Source organism: Herpailurus yagouaroundi, unplaced genomic scaffold (assembly GCF_014898765.1).
Source record: "Herpailurus yagouaroundi ecotype Mexico unplaced genomic scaffold, PumYag 213, whole genome shotgun sequence".
Classification (NCBI taxonomy): domain Eukaryota; kingdom Metazoa; phylum Chordata; class Mammalia; order Carnivora; family Felidae; genus Herpailurus; species Herpailurus yagouaroundi.
Genome location: NW_024412444.1, coordinates 2,093,984 through 2,111,305, shown reverse-complemented (window position 1 = coordinate 2,111,305; position 17,322 = coordinate 2,093,984). Strand labels below are relative to the sequence as shown.

Below are 17,322 nucleotides of genomic sequence, written 5' to 3'. Positions count from 1 at the left end.
AGAGATGAGGAAATAATGCCATTAAGAAAAAAAAAAAAAAACAAAACTAGACAGATCATTTACCTTAAATAAACAAGGTGTATTTATGAGCTATCCGTATCTTCCACATCTGCCTTGTTTTGTGACTTCACGCAAGTTGAAAAGCATGTTTCACAAACCTTAGAGCCAACACAAGACTTAGGATTAATGGTTACGCACTTCAGATGACTGAACCCAGCTTGTGCTACAATTGACGATAAAGTCTTGTATCTTGGCACTAGACATTGCAAAAACGCAATAGATAGGATCTGTAACTCGCAAAGAAAGATAGAACAAAGCCACTGAATTTTATGAGAACATTGCATCCTGTTCTACTTTTGGACTGTCACAGGGCTTTGCTTATTCTTATATCATGTATTTCTCCCTGTGTTCTAGGTTATACTTTGCAGGTTTGTCTTAATCTCTCTACTAAGCTCTACAAAATTTGAAATAAGAGATGGGATTTTATTTCCTCCTGACGAAAAAAGAATGAATGACATGGCATTTAGCCCAGTGTCCCACACACCAGTGAATCTCAACAACCATCACTTGAATTGAGATAATAAAAGTTTTCGTGAGTCCAGAAGGGTGTTGTTTGCAAGTGATCGCAAACTTATGAATTTTCTACCTTCTTGCCCACGCAGTAAAATACAGGGACCCACTATGGAAACATCGTCTCCTACTCTCATGTCAAGAGAGGATCCCTGCCCATCCCCCATTGCAAAATACTCATAACAAATCAAACAGACAGAACTTATGGAAAAGTAGAGTATGTTTTGCCTCTCAAAATGACTGAGTTTTTACTGGCGTTCACTTCTGGTTTCACTTTAATTTGGGATACAAGACCCAGGAAGGTTTTGTGGTTGGCATCTGGTCAAGGATAGCAAACAAACCCAGTGGATAATCCTATCTCATTGGATAGCAGAAAATCATGACAATTTATTAAGGTGTCAACTTGGCTAACTAGCAGTCTATAGATTACAATTTTCCTTTTTAGTGCTGTGTAGGGATAAGATGCTAAATTTACCTGGAAAAGCTCAGGAATAGCAGGTGTTCCACAAACAGAGCAACATTGACTTTGTTCATCTGATCTCCTTCCCTCTCTCTCTCTTCTCTCTTCCCATCCCCTCTCTTACTATATCCCTTAATACCTGTGGGGAGATTATGTGTTGCAGGATCAATGGGGTGGACAAAGGGGCCCAACTCCTTGAACACAGGTCTCGTTTAGCTTAAGTACTTCATTTATCATGAAAATTTCTTAGTGAGGCCTTTAACGTATTGTTCAATCTAGATCAAGCAGAGCAAAAAGTAAGGACATGGAAGAACTGAGAAATAAGAGGTAATTTTGGTTTTATAGCTATGCATTAAAATTTATTCCCTAGAGAGACTATACATGTTTACAAGGTCAGAGGAACATCTCAACAAAGCCCTCCAATTGGAAATTGCACAAGCTTGTCAGATTAGCAGACAGGAAAGTGGTTAACAGTGTACAGGCTGAGTAAATTTCGAAAGGGCCCACCCATGTAGGACTGGAAGAAAGTCCCTTAAAACCAGGGCCAGGGAGTGAGAGTGAGTGTGGGGTGGAGCATGGTAAGTTTTCTGGAGAATGATACCCACAAAATGGCATCATCTTTAGACAACCTTCTCTGTGTGTCCTGTGGACAAAGGCTAATGTTTCAATCGCACAGCTCCTCTTGTCTTCTCTAACAGATTATCACCTTCCTCTTAAAAACAGTGTGTCAATATATTACTTTACAAATTGTTAAAATGTGACAGTTTGGGTAAATATGCCTCAGGAAAGCTCTTGGGTCATCACCCCTTCCACTCCCAGCCATGCACCCGGGTCACTTCTAAGAGCTCTGACAAGAGAGGAGGAGAGTGGGACATATCTAAGAACTGGGCTGGAAGGCCAATGGAAATCAAATTTTGCTCAGCAAAGCGATTTGGTTGTTACAGGCTATTCAAATACTGACTCTAACTACCAGAAACACAATGATGATTTAAATCAGGCTTTGCCCTCAGTGTGCAAGGGAAAAAAGAGCGAGAAAAACAAAAACAAAGTCCAACTCACAAATGGTAATGGAAATGTTACAGGACCAGGAAAGACAGGTGGGGGTTAGTGGAAAGTGGGAGATGGGGAGAGGAGTTAGGGAGCAGTACAATGAAGAGGCAACTTTTTAGCTAGTCCATGGCAAACAAGGGTTAGCAAAAGACTATCAAACTTAGGGACCAGCATGAGCTAAGTCTTGCAAAGAAGAAATAACATAGTCCATGGATAGTTTGGGAAGCCCTAAGAACCTTCAAAGTAAGTAATCCAAGGATTAGTAATAGTCTGTGTTTTTTATTTTAGTGCTTCCTTGACACTCTGAAGGAAACAATCATCATGTTTTCTCCTAATACATCTCAGTTACAGGGATGTACTTCTAAGATTTTTTTCCAAACCCAAGGGTGCCAAAACCACAGAGTTAACAAAAACTCTTGGAGTTTACTTAGGAGAGGAACATTTGTTTTTCTCTTTTGATTACCCACAATGTTTCTAGTTGTGTCCTTTTGATCGCACAAAAAGAAACATCTTCTAATTAGTTGTACAATACATACATACATACTGGGAAAATATAGATAAGCATAAAGACAATAAGAGTAGGCTATAATGCCACCACCCAAATATATTCTCTGTTAATATAGTGGTAATGATCTTGCAATGCTTTATTCATGAATAAATACATATACATATATGTTAATACATGCATATGAATATATGTGTATATACAAATGAATAAAACGTACATATGACACACACATATATAGCTATATTATGTGTATGTATATATTTTTTTCAACGTTTATTTATTTTTGGGACAGAGAGAGACAGAGCATGAACAGGGGAGGGGCAGAGAGAGAGGGAGACACAGAATCGGAAACAGGCTCCAGGCTCCGAGCCATCAGCCCAGAGCCCGACGCGGGGCTCGAACTCCCGGACCGCGAGATCGTGACCTGGCTGAAGTCGGACGCTTAACCGACTGCGCCACCCAGGCGCCCCTATGTGTATGTATATTTTAAACAAAATTTAAATAATAAAATTAAATATGTACATTTAGGAATCTGCCATGTCCCCTTGCTATGGCATTTTCCTCTGTAGTATCATTTATTTTGCAAAATATTCCAGAGTATGGATATTCTAATTTTAACTTGCTATTGACCATCACAGAATGGCCTAATTTTCTACCTTTGACCATTTTTTGACTAATTAGAACTTGTCTGGCCTTCCTCTTCTCATGGATAAATTCCCTCAGGGTCTATCCATGTAGTGATGGCTGGGCCCCTCTTCTGGAGTCCTAATAAATTAGTCCATCTAACTGAACTTGATAAAAGACAATCTGGAACCGGGCAGCATTCATGCCTAGTAAGCAATGCCTGTGAGAAAAGAAGATCTAAGCCCTATTAGTCACTAGATCCTACAATGCCCTACAGATCCCCTGCCTATTCCAATGCTCTCCCTTCTCTCTGCATGCAGGGAAGGACAGGGTCTCTGACTGGGCTTGGTGCTCCTTTTATCTGGTTTCTATTATATGACAGTTGCCGGCTTTTCTAAACTGTAAATGGCTATGACTTTCCGCCCAGCAGTCAAATAACCATGGTCTTTTGGGAAAATGTAAGGGAAGAAATTCAGGTTATGAGAGGAACAACATGAGGCAATACTTTGCTATAATAATCCTTTTACTAGCTGAGGTCCAAAATGCTAGATTGAGTTAAATAACAAGATTAGAATGAAATAAATAATGGCAGCTAAGCGAGAAATAGGTTACAGAGATGTTATTTCAGCCTCCTCAGAAAAGAGATGTCCTTCACAGGAAAAAGGCCCTTATGTTGAGCGTTCAGATAGAAGAAGGAAAAAAAGAAACAGAAGTCCAAAGAGTATGTTAGAAAAAGGGGTATATAATTTCCAACAACATGGCTTGGGATTGCAATGGGGTTTGATGACTGGGAGAGGAGTAGTGGTGGGGTCAGTTCTGGACTTCATGGTTGAGACCAGTGGTCTGCAAACTCTTTCTCTTTAAGGGTGAGACAGTAACTATTTTAGGATCAGCAGGTCAGACAGTCTCTCCCACCATACCACTCATCTTTGTCGTTTTAATTAGAAAGCAGCCACAGACAACACCTACACAAATGGGTATGTGTATGCGCTAACAAAAATTTATTCATAAAATCTGGTGGCAACCTGGATACGACCCACAGGGCACAGTTTTCTGTGATTTATTTATTTATTTATTTATTTATTTTTCAACGTTTATTTATTTTTGGGACAGAGAGAGAGAGAGCATGAACGGGGGAGGGGCAGAGAGAGAGGGAGACACAGAATCGGAAACAGGCTCCAGGCTCTGAGCCATCAGCCCAGAGCCCGACGTGGGGCTGGAACTCACGGACCGCGAGATCGTGACCTGGCTGAAGTCGGATGCTTAACCGACTGCGCCACCCAGGCGCCCCAGTTTTCTGTGATTTAAATGATCAAAATGATTGTGGCTGTCAACCTTCAATTCCTTTTTCCATAAAATGGAAGTCATACTATCCCAGCTCTGAGTGTTAATGAAGATTAAATAAGATCCCAACACACTACCTGGCCCTAAATCCACACCAAATGTTAACCTACCCACCACCCTCAAGTCAGTGATCATTAGCCACAAGGAGCATTGCCCCAGTTAATTATAGTTAATTATGCATGCACGTTAAAAACAGCAAAGCAGGGGCGCCTGGGTGGCGCAGTCGTTGAGCGTCCGACTTCAGCCAGGTCACGATCTCGCGGTCCGTGAGTTCGAGCCCCGCGTCGGGCTCTGGGCTGATGGCTCAGAGCCTGGAGCCTGTTTCCGATTCTGTGTCTCCCTCTCTCTCTGCCCCTTCCCCGTTCATGCTCTGTCTCTCTCTGTCCCAAAAAATAAATAAATGTTGAAAAAAAAATTTAAAAAAATAAAAACAGCAAAGCAGGTGGGGAAGGACATGATAAATGGAAGGCAGATATTGATCTGGGTGGTGCTTTTTCTACACACACAACTCAGGACAAATTATTAAAAAGCAACGTCTTACAAATTGAACAAACGGAACAAAGTACAACTGCAGAAACAAATGGACTGGGGTTGATCAAAAGTAATTTCCATGACAGTAACCTCCTCATTTTCCTCCACTTTAACTGAGCTTTCCAAACTTTAATACATATCCTTACTTTCAAGAAATGAAATTAAATAAAACAGCGGAAGCAAAAACGGATTTGTATAGATGAGCGGTGCTTTATTGAAAGTGTAAAATAGTTCATTTAAGATGATTAATTTCAGTCAATATGGCACCTTAAGTTTGACTGGGAGTGGAGTCACTATGATTTTACTTGAGAAAGTTCCTAACTACCTCTCTGCAGAGCCCCACTACACATTCTTTGAAGCATTTCTAAATGAGGTAATTTTATTTTACACTGGGTTTCTTGTAAAAATTATTGTCTTTCTGTACATCTAATTAAAATAAAGACGTAATAAAGAATTTACTGTTTTAATTAGGGCATAGATCTTAAAGCAATTAAGGCACCATTAATAATTCTTTAACAGACTCTTGCACAAGATGAATAAAAAGATTTTTACACCATGAAAAATCAATACGCATTACTCATTTGCATTAACAAAGCTACACGAAGCAATCTGAGACTTCATTAAATTATTTCTCCTGTAAACCAGAGGAGTTTGGAGAGCCATTAGCTATTTATAACCTAGTGGAACTTCACTTAAAAGGGAGAAATCTTACCCAGAACTAGGTACTTATAGTGGTGGTATTTAAATGCACAACTACATGATATCAAAATGTTAGTGTGAAGAAATGGATTGATAAATTCCATTAGAGGAACTTAATGATCAAAGACAGCCCCTGTCATGGTGCTATAAATGGTTTTCAACTCTACTTGAAAGTAAGTCTTACATTTTTGTCATGAAGTTGTGATTAAGGTTCTCCCATCACTTTTCCATACCCTGCCTCCCCCATTTCTTTTCTTCCTCCACATTTGGGCTATCTTTCCAACAACATCTAGGAGACATGAAGACCAGTAACCTTAAATGCAATCATGAGGGCATCTCAAGTAGGGTTATCAGAGTTTGGTATTTTCTATAATTTCGTCTAGTATCATTGTCATATAGGAGAATCTAGGAAGGACAAAACACAAAACCAAAAATACTTCAGATAAATTTTTTCCTCTGTTGGTAAAAAAAAGAAAGATGGGGCACCTGGGTGGTTCAGTTGGTTAAATGGCTGACTCTTGATCTCTGCTCAGGTCATGATCTCAGGGTTCATGGGATTAAGCACCGCATCTGGCTCTGTGCTGACACTGTGGAGCCAGCTTGGGATTCTCTCTCTCCCACTCTCTCTGCCCCTTCCCCCTCAAAATAAATAAACTTAAAAAAAGAAAAAGAAAGGGCATGATGTTATTAAAAAATACTGAGAGGAAGGGGCGCCTGGATGGCTCAATCGGTTAAGTGTCCAACTGCGGCTCAGGTCATGATCTCACAGTTCATGGGTTCGAGCCCCGTGTCGGGCTCTGGGCTGACAGCTCAGAGTCTGGAACCTGCTTCAGATTCTGTGTCTCCCTCTTTCTCTGCCTCTCCTCTACTCATGCTGTCTCTCTCTCTCTCTCAAAAATAAATAAACATTAAAAAAAAAAACATGGAGAGGGAGAAGAAAGCTTTGGCAACTTTAACTGAAGCCATTTGTCTCTAATTGATTAAGTGGAGGCTGCCCGGGGAGCCCTACACATGGAAGCAAAGGCCTCAGGCCAGGAAATGTCCAATTCCCCATGGGAAAAATGGCCTACGGGATTGAATGACCAAATGCATAACTCCAACAGTGACTCTGGGTTCTTCTTAGTGGCTGTGTTGTATCCTAAGGTGACAAATGATGGCAGGACAGGTAAACAAAAATTCTTACTGGGTTATTTGGTAAAGCTCTCAGCATGGCCAGTTTTGATGATGTGGGTGGCCAGTAATGTGGATGAAATGAAATCATCAGGTAAGTCAACAAGTAACCAAACCAGTCTGGGCAAGAGCTGTTTCTGGGGCTTTGGGGAAAGCTGCTCTAGGAGGCTTCCAAGAATTTCGAGAGGATTTGTAAAATGTTCACAAACTTTTCCAACAAATCATTTGAAATTTGTAGGAGATTTGTAGTTCCTTATGTGAGGTCTCACAATGTGGCCAGAGAAAACCCTCTCGGGGTACAGGCGAGTAGAGGGTTCTGCTGCAGGGGTGCCTGGAAGGCTCTGCATGTTTGCAGAATGTGCTGCAACACCGTGTCACGCTGTAATGAACTGAATTTTGACTCAGAGCACCCCATGTTTCAGTTCTCTTCTATTAACCTTAAAATATTAAATCATATTATTGTCCACAATTCAGCTTACTGTAGATAGAATTAGCTTTAATATTAATGTATTTTGAAGTTCATGAACTACCTCAGTCCTGCCTACCAGGAAATATAAACGCACTGACACTAATAAAAATATTCATTACATCCAGGGAGATAGCTGGTTATCCTCCCCATATCTATTCTCCCATTCTTTCCAAGTGAGAGGACCCACAAATTCTAAGTGAGCTCATCACTGAGTGTGGCCTGGTTTGTAATTTCTATCCAGTAACATGCATGGGGAAATTTCATGGGGCATCTTCCTTAAAAACAACCAGATCATACCCTTTATCCTCCTCTTATTTGTCCCCCCATCCTCCTTGCTTCTGGAACACAGATGAGATGGCTGTGGCTGAAGCAGCCATCTTGGACCGTGCAGTGACTTTGGAAATGGAAGCCATATACACGGAGCATCAGGACTGAAGAAGCTGGCCTAGGAGGACTTCAGGGAGCAGGAATAAAGGTTCCGGAGAGGCCTTGCAGCTGATTGTAGCCTAGCTGCGAAGTGAGCAAGTTCATGGGCTGTTGTGGCAAGAGAGGGTTTGCATTTGGATTCTGCAAAAATCATAAGGATAACCCTGCTCTGCACAATCAGGGATGTATTTTCACTTGGGATGCAATTTTGAATCTGTAGCCAAATTTACTCACTTTTTTCTTTAAAGTGTCTGAGTTTTTGATTGCTAAGGTCTTCTTTTCAAAATCCACTAAAAATTGTTTTCTGTAATTTCCTTCAGAACAGTTGGGTTTTCTTTTTTGGTATTCAAATTCGGTACCAATCTGAAATAAATGGTACTGGAACTGTTTATGTAGTAGAGTATGTGTATAATTCATACTTAAGTCCAATTCAATGATCCATAAGCAAGCATTTTCTCCGCCCCCCCCCCCCCCTGCCCCCCCACTACAGTGAAATTTTTGTTCTCAGAAAGACAGGAATCTATATTTGATAGAAGAAACACATACAGTGAAACCTATGGAAATGTTTACTAACAACACTAATAAAAATGTTTTGAGTATTAAATTACTCAAAATTGGAAAAAAGAAAAAAAAAAGCATTGCTGACTTGAGTATGTTAATACAGGTACTCTCTCTCGTATCCTGGTGGTGGGAGTGTGAATTTCTTTTTAGAAAGCAATTTGGCAATTTGTTACAGAAAGCTTATTAAAATTCTTACTCTCTGATCTGGTAATTTCACTTTAGGAAATCTACCCTAGAGAATAAGTTCAATATTTTGACAAAGAAGTTCAAGGACACTTATCTCAGAATTATTCCTAGCAGTGAAGTCTTTTTTCAAAATGTCTGTCTCTCAAACTTCATTAACTTATGGCACATTTATCACGAGGATATTACACAGATGATAAAATGGTTTTTTTGAAGAGTTTGTAATGAAACGGGGCAGTGGTTATAATGACGAATAAGAAATACCATGTATGACTTAAACTTAAGTAGGTACAGACAAATGACTTGAAGGAAATGCACTGTATGAATTACCCGAGATTATAGTTTTTATTTCCTGCCTTTATTATTTTTTTGTATTTTTAAGTTTTCCATAATGATAGATTTTTATTGTAATTATAAAGAATGATTAAAAATCTAAGTATGATTCTGGGTCCCAGTTTGAACGACATAAGGAGTAGCACTGCTTACGAAAAACTGACTTAACCCGAAGTTTTCCTCTCTGGGTCTGGGTCTGGGTCTGCTGCTACATGTAATACCATTACTCTTTTGCCACCAAATCCAGAATTCTCTCTCTCATTAATAACTTGATGAATGTGAAATGAGTTATAAGCCAATTATAAAAAACTCATTACTGCCTAATAGACATAAAATAACATTAACGCAGAAATGCATCTCTTCGTGCACTGATAGTCTTGCCGCTCAAACTGCCTGGAAAATGAAACCCCCATCATTTAAATGTACCAAATCAGGAAATCTGACCAGAAACTTAGTTACTTCGTCATCTGGCAATGGGGTCTCTTCGTTGGTTAAGTATTAAATGATCATCAAAGTATACTGAACAAAGACTAGTTTTACCTGAAGGAGTCTGAAAGTTCAGAAACTCAAGAACACAGAAATACTGACATTCTGGTAATCTAGAACTGGATTGATAGCCTCAATAAAGAGTGACGTTACATTAGACAGAATAACATTCTACTGATACGGCTGAATATAGAATAAAATACTTTATTCTGATTAATACCAAGTTTCAATTAGCTACGGAATCCTAGCCAATTTATTTAAAATGACCCTAAAGCATGCCCAAAGAGCTATGCACCAAAGTATTGCTGATAGCCATATTTGTATTAATGAAAATAGAAGAAAATTTAATGTGTAACAATTGAGCTTTTTAAAAATACAAATTATGTTTCCATAAAAATCCCATGCCATCATTTAAAAAATGTTGTCAAAGAATATGGAGTGAAATGGGAAGATGTACACAACATGTATTAAAGAAAATTGTGGTTCTCAGACTGGAATCCTTATACACATATACAGTATACATATGTGTATGTAGAATTTTTCCATTCCTATAAATATAAATTCATATATATGCAATTATAGGTATAAAAACAAATATTGCCCCAAAACATCATCTGTAGTTGACAGTATCATAGTTAATTTTTATCTTTTTCCTTTTCGTTTTCTTTTTTTTTAATGTTTATTTATTTTTGAAAGAGAGAAAGAAAGCAAGCATGAGTGGGGGAGGGGCAGAGAGAGAGCGAGAATGGGGGTTGCGGGGAGAGTACCAAGCAGGCTCTGTACCACCAGCACAGAGCCCCACAATGACCTGAGCTGAAACCTAGAGTCAGAAGCCTAACCAACTGAGTCACCCAGGTGCCCCGCCTTTTTGTTTTCTTTAGTTTTCTTACAACAAAAAAAGATGACCTTAAAGTCTTCATAATCTCATCAATGAAGTCATTAAACAAGCCACATTAATAATAAAGACATCAATATGTGCTCAAGTACAGTAACAGAGACTAAATCTCAGTAGTTGTGAAATATTTATTTACAAAGCAGGGACAAAAAGCTATTTTAACACTACCAGCAGGTTTTCTATTAGTGGTCATATATAGCTCTTCTATAGAGGGGAGGAGAGAAATTGGCCCTTCAGTGAAACGTTGGATTATGCGAAGGCAAAACCTTCCTGGAGTGGCCGGGTGTTAATCTGAGATCAAGAGAATTTAATTGCTCTGTGTAACACTGCAAAAGACTATCTTCATTCTGTGTCGAGTTTTCCCTGTAAGGTTTTGTTGAATTGAGAAATGAGCACAGAATATGGAGGAGGGGACGGAGAGGGAGCAAAGTTGGTTTCTCTTTCCTATGGGGCTGGACCAGGGGTGGTAGGGTAGTTGTCTCAGAGACTGGGGGACACCTAGATGCTAAGTTTGCAGAACCCAAACAAAAGCAGGATCAGTCGGCAAGATAACCAGAAACTTTCTTGTAAAGCCTTGACTTTCCCCCTTCCAGGGCTTCCGGATCATTCTGAAAAGTAAGCAACATAATAACCACAAACAAGGATGCGCTCCTTGTCAGGGAATATTAATGAGCTAAGGTTGATGATACAGAAATAACTTGGAGGATTAATATTCACTTGGAGTTAGAGGGCAGGACAGGAAATGTTTGTGTCTGTCCCTTTCATCATCCGACATTATGTCCTCTATCAGGAATGCAGTTGGCTCCAAGCAATAAATAGAAAATCCAACTAAGTGTGACTTAGCCAGTACAGACATGTATTATTCCATGGAATGACAGGGAAGTTGCTGTCACTGGTTTAGCGATTCAGTGAGGTCACCAGAGACTCAGTCTCTCCTTTCTTCCCTTTCTGTCATTCACAGCACACTGGGTTTTGTCCTTGCGTTTGCTGTCTCATGATTAGAAGGTGGCTGCCAGATCATGACATTATCTTTGCATTCCAAGACAGAAGAAACGGAAAAGAGACAAGCGCACTTGTTTCTTGTACTAAAATAGTGGAAAACGTCCCCAGAACTTCCATCCTCACCACCAGCAACTTTCTATTGTATTTGTCACCTGGATACTTCTGGCTGAAAGAATGGCTGAGAAAGTGACTATTTCATTTCTTCCCAGCCCTTGAGGGAGGTGGCTCAGGGACAGTGGGCACAGATGTGACTCTATAGGCAGACAAGGTCTCTCTCCCACTCCTCCTTGTGGTTCTCACATTTACAGGACAGTTTTTCTATCATTTCTCGTTGCTCCTTTGGCTGCTCCCCCACAATTGTGGCAGAACGTCTCTATTTTTCCATTTTGTTTGATGTGTCCATAAATATAAACAAATAACGAAATTTTGTGAACGTGGAATCTTAAACACAATGAGAAACTTACGGATGGTTTTGTACTGTACACACGGGCAGCAAAAGCTCTCAAAAATCAGTTCCTTCTGCCATCATGAAGGGAAGATGGTCAGTTAGACCCTGGCCGATTCCAAGAGAGTGGCCAACATTACCTCTTCTCCGCTTCTCTTGTCTTATGTACCTCAGGACCACAAGAGGGGACAGCTGCCAGGGACATGAATCTGGCTACCGCACACCTTGAATACTCAAAGAGTAGTCTCTATCAGTGTTTTCCAACTTTTTTTTTTTTGCTTTGTTGTTCCTCTCAGAGCCTTTTTAGGTATGTGTTTCCTAATTGCTTCCCTCATAAAATCTTGGTGGACAGATACACTAAATACCTGTTCATGTATCATGTGCCTAACTGTATTTTATATATAAAAAGAGTAAGACTTGGGGGGCACCGGGTAACCCCGTTGGCTTAGCGTCTGGCTCTTGATTTCAGCTCAGATCATGATGTCATGGTTTGTGCGATCAATCCCCGTGTTGGGCTCTGTGCTGACCATGCAGAGCCTGCTGGGGATTCTTTCTCCCTCTCTCTCTGCCCCTCCCCTACTCTCTCTCTCTCTCTCAAAATAAATAAACTTTAAAAAAAAAAGACTAAGATTTTTATACTTCCCTCCAACCACAAACCAAGTTTTGCTACCTTGGGATAATATTGCTACTACTGAGAATGCATGTCTGTATCATCAACTCTTCTTCTTAGGGAGGGGCGAACGGCGGTGGGGGGGATTAAGGAAAGTATCTTAATGGACTGCTGGAGGACAGGACCAACCTTACACGCAGAGACAGAAGGAAAAGCATTGGATGTTGTGGGAATGCAGGAATAAAGCTGAAGAGGTAGGGGACTGTTAGGCATGTAGGGGGCATGAAGAATGTGCACCTCAGCTGGTGTCACAGGTATAGATGGGCAATAAAGAGACATAATCCTCAAAGATATATTAACTTTCAGATGCTATAGCCAAGGGTCTCCATGCTGATACAGAGTATCACCTGTAATAAATGGGGGAACTCACTGAAGGGAAGTGAATTCATCAGCCATGGTGGTTTGGATGATGATTTCCAATTTGACTAGTCTCCACACCTTTATTTTTTAACTTTTCAAAACAACTGCTTCGAAGTTATTATAAGAATGAGTCTACCTTAATAATCTTTACTAGTGCCGATAAGAACTCCTCAAGTTCCCACTGGACAAGAACAACTCTTTGTTCGGATAAACTATAATGGATACCTACCAAAGCAGCATTTGAGAATATAAGAGAGTAGTAAAAACTCTCCCTTGAGCTTCTTACTGCAAAGAAAACACCTAGAAGCTTCAGCATGAATGAAAGTTGCTTTGTGTTCTACTTTTCTGCCAAAATGGTCATAATTAATTTTGTTGACACAAATACACAAGAGTTTAAAGAGAGACGGCCCATTGTTGATGAGACCAACCTATTCTCATCCTAATACACTGGAGAAATACGCCTGACCATTCACCCATGTGAAAGCAATCTTTCTAATGTCTCCAAGGTCAGTGAGACCTCTGTTAAAAACAAACCAAAAAGCTGTTGCTTGAATGCAAATGTACCAGGATCACAGCATGCATTTAATTTAATCAGCATTTCGATGAAATTATGTAATAAAAGTAATTGTGAAACTTACAAAGACTTCTTTTGTGTGCTCTCTCTAGTATTATTGTATCCCCCTTAGAATAACTCTCACTTTGAGACACACACACACACACACACACACACACACACACAGAATGGGATAATTTCAAGAGGTATGCATTAAAACTAAAAGAGAAATCTGTCTTGTGAGGGGTCAGTTAGATTAACACATTACAACTGGTAAATTCTTCATCTTTGAGATACTAGGTCAATAAAAAAAAAAAAGAAATGCAGGCAGATTTTTCCCATTGAATTTATAACTCTTTTGCTCTCTTCAAGAAATTTAGAAGTTATCCTATAGGATTGATTGTTCCTTTTTTTCAGTCTGGGAAACAAATCTGTGTAAGGACCATGCCATTCAAAGCTCAGAGGCCTTCTTTCCAAATTGGTCAAAGAAACCAGTAATTAGATGCACTATCTTTTTACCCAATGGTCAGAATGCAATACCTAAATAGTAACAGAAGTTAAAATTTCTAAAGTTTAAAGGCATTTCCTAAATAAAATTTGGTATCCTGAAAAGGATCCCTGATAAAGAATATTAGTGGAAAAACTGGTAAAACCCAAATCAAGTCTGTAGTTTAGTTAGTAATAATGTATCAGTATTAATGTCTTAGTTTTAATAAATATACTTCCGTTAGGTAAAACGTTACTATTTTAGGGAAAGAGGAAAGGTATGTGGGAATGCTTGCACTATCCTTACGATTTTTTTCTATAAATCTAAAATTATTCCCCAAAAAAGTTTATTTAAAATTTTTTTTCTCTCCAGTTTACCAGTCCTAGAGAATATCCTTAGCATTTCTTGGGAAGAACCATGTTTTCCGGTCACTCTAACACACCAAGAATTATTTTGCTCTTTTTGTAGATAGAATCAGTTAATAACGGTCTCCTGCATTAAATTCTACGAACAGTATAACAAAACCGTTAGCTCTGGGGGCTAAAGCTAACTTTGTTGGTAGCTTCCCCAAATGCTGGGGATCTTGCATTTGGATACATAGAAAGTGGTGAGATCCGTCCCTGTGGACAGCTCAATCTCTCCATTTACACCCCATCAGGACAGGACCCAATTACACTCATCTCTTCAGCTTGAGTAACAATTCTGCAAGAATTTCAATCAGCAGGAGGTTTCACAGTAAAACCAGTTTAAACCTCCAGTTCCCCCGCTAACAGGCATGTTACTTTGGGCAAAATCTTTAGCCACTTCTGAGTCCCCTTTCCTCATCTATAAAATGTACTGCTAAGAAGATCCAGTGAGGTGACACATGAAGAGCACCCAACAGTATGTGGAACACTGTGGAAGGTTAGCACACCTCCTCCATAGGACAGCACCATTCACGCGGGATGCTATTTATTTTTAATTTTGAAACACTCTCCTAGCACTTACTATGTGTGAGACTCCACTCTAAATGTTTTTCACATAGTAACGTTTTATTGTCCACCTTATGAGGTAGGCATTATTATTACTCTCCTATTTTACAGATGAGGAAAATGGAGGCTCATAAGGTATCATAGAACATGTTCTACTAAAGACACACTTGGGATCAGATATTGTGCTTGCTTTCTTCTCGGCAGTACTCCTCACGGTGCCCAGTACTCAGTAGGTACTCAAACACGTGCATGGCCACATGCACTCCTATCTGCCACCCAGCATCCCCAGCATTGTAGAAAGGGACCAACGTTTGCCAAGGGCCTCCAACAAACTAGTCTACCAAGTTTCAAATGTTCGACTCTCATTCAAGTCTCAACACCGCCTTATAAAGGTGCACTGGAATATTTCTATTTCCACCTGGGGAATACACAGACAGGTACTTAATTTCCGCACGTCCTACAATTATTAGAAGCACAGCCGAGATCATAATCTCAGGATTCCTTTCAAAGATCAGGCTCTTTCCAATGTACTCGGTAGCCTCCCAATTGAGATCATTACTGGGGATATATTTTGCCATAAAGATGGCTCTTTATCCAGGTCTCTGCTCAGCCACCATGTCAGAGAGACTTTCCCTTACCATCCCCATGTAAACTGTACACATTCCCCTTGCTATCCTTTTATTGTGCTTCTTTCCTCAATGTATTCATCTTTATTTGACAGCATCTGGCTTTTGTTTACCTTCTGCCCCCGAGCTAATGGGTACATTCCAAGACAGGCATGGAATTGTCTGCCTCGGTTACATTGTATCCCAAGACCCAAAACAATACCGGATCCAGAGTAGGTATTCAACCAAATATTATGGGTGGGAATAAATGAACAGACATGTAGGAGATTCTAGCAACCGGTTGTTCTTAACCTTATTAATGTTACTCATGCCTTTTATCAGTTAGGTAAGTCATTTGGGACAGAGTTTTATTTACTAAGATAATACTGATAAGAAAACCGAATAAAGAATGTTGGTTTCAGCTAGATCAAAGCACAAAGACCAAGCAACACCGCCACCAACCAGGAGACCCCACAGGTGCGGTGAGGACCGCCTCCCAGCAGGCTGCACAGCTGACACCACTCTTACCAAACAGAGCCCCACTTTTCCTGCCTGCTAAATCCTTGGGAGCTCAAAAATATCCCTCCACCCGCTGATCATAAATTGTCTTAATTCACCTCGCATTTTCCCATCAGGAAACAACTGGCCTTGGTTTATTTTTTATCACTTTATTTACATGTCTCCTGCAAGACTGAAGCATCGATTTCCCCCAAGATAATGTTAATAGGATCGATTAACCTCAATGAGCACGCATGAAAGTGCTGTTGTTTCGCTCCTAACCCCGGGGAAAGAAAGAGGCGCTGCAAGCAGCCAGCCTCTGCTGAAATCCGCCCAGCTCGAGTGATTTTGAAGGTGGCAGGAAGGCACCTTTGCTGATAAATTACAAGTGAGCTCAAGCACTTGGATGACCCAGATAACATACCAAATACAGCACAACTGAGAACCCCGTGGGGAGTCCGGAAGCCTGAAGTCATATTTGAAAGCTATCTTTCATTACAGTCTATATGAGGGACAGAAGATGTGGAAGAGGTAGCTAAGGGCAAGGGTCACGCAAAGGATTAGCTCTTGGTCGGAATCCTAGTTGGAGCGCCGGGGGGGTAAACTGGAACAAGGTGGTCTTACCTTTCATGGGCTTTCAGAAGTTTCTAGTTCTAGCGTGTCCAGTGCAGACCAAGAAAGGGAGCTGGAGGCTTCCTGCTTACTGGCAGCGCTGACTGGGCCTTGCAGGCGGGTTTATGTGAAGACACAAATGTAGCCTCAATCCCGCCTGTGTCTAGATTCCGCTCCCACCCAGGCAAGCAGGCTTGCAGTCCTGAAAACACACAGGCCAGAGTAGAGCCTCCCACTTCAAACACCAAGTGGTGTCGCCTCCGGGCAGCAGAAAGCACTGAGTCTTCAGCTCTCTGGCAGAATCAAGCAGGGACTCTCCCAAAAGCATGCACCTTGGAGCAAGAGAGACTCCTCCCCTGCCACCACTAAGCCGATAATTACTCCACTCACCTGTGGTTCCAGAGTTTCCGTGGTCTCACCTGGACAGCTTCTGGGCCTGGTAGAGTCTCCCTTCCCACTTCAGACCTGCCGGTGAAAAAAAAGGCGGGGGACGGGAAGGGTGTTCATTAGGGAATGAGAACCCATATTTTAATTTTTGTTTATTTATTTTTTAAGTTTATTTTGAGAGAGAGACAGAGAGAACACGAGCAGAGTGAGAGGGAGCAGGGGAGGGGCAGAGAGAGAGGGAGAATGCCAAGCAGGCTCTGGCTGTCAATGCAGAGACTGACACAGGGCTCGAACTCATGAACTGTGAGGTCATGATTTGAGCTGAAATCCAGAGTCGGACACTTAATCGACTGAGTCACCCAGGCGCTCCAAGAATCCATGTTTTTTAAATACTCTCAAGGGATTTTATAGGACCCTTCAATG

The 17,322-nt window shown here is 40.6% G+C and overlaps 1 long non-coding RNA gene across 1 annotated transcript in view; it reads right to left on the bottom strand.

The window, feature by feature from the left end:
- The window catches only part of LOC121016750 (uncharacterized), a 182,025-nt gene extending 164,964 nt beyond the window's left edge, over positions 1–17,061 (bottom strand). Inside the window, exons 1-2 of the long non-coding RNA XR_005784425.1 lie at positions 16,903–17,061; positions 16,525–16,714 (exon numbers count right to left, since the gene is read on the bottom strand). This is a non-coding gene — a long non-coding RNA (uncharacterized LOC121016750). The remainder of the gene's footprint in view (positions 1–16,524; positions 16,715–16,902) is intronic.
- Positions 17,062–17,322: the final 261 nt, after the last annotated feature.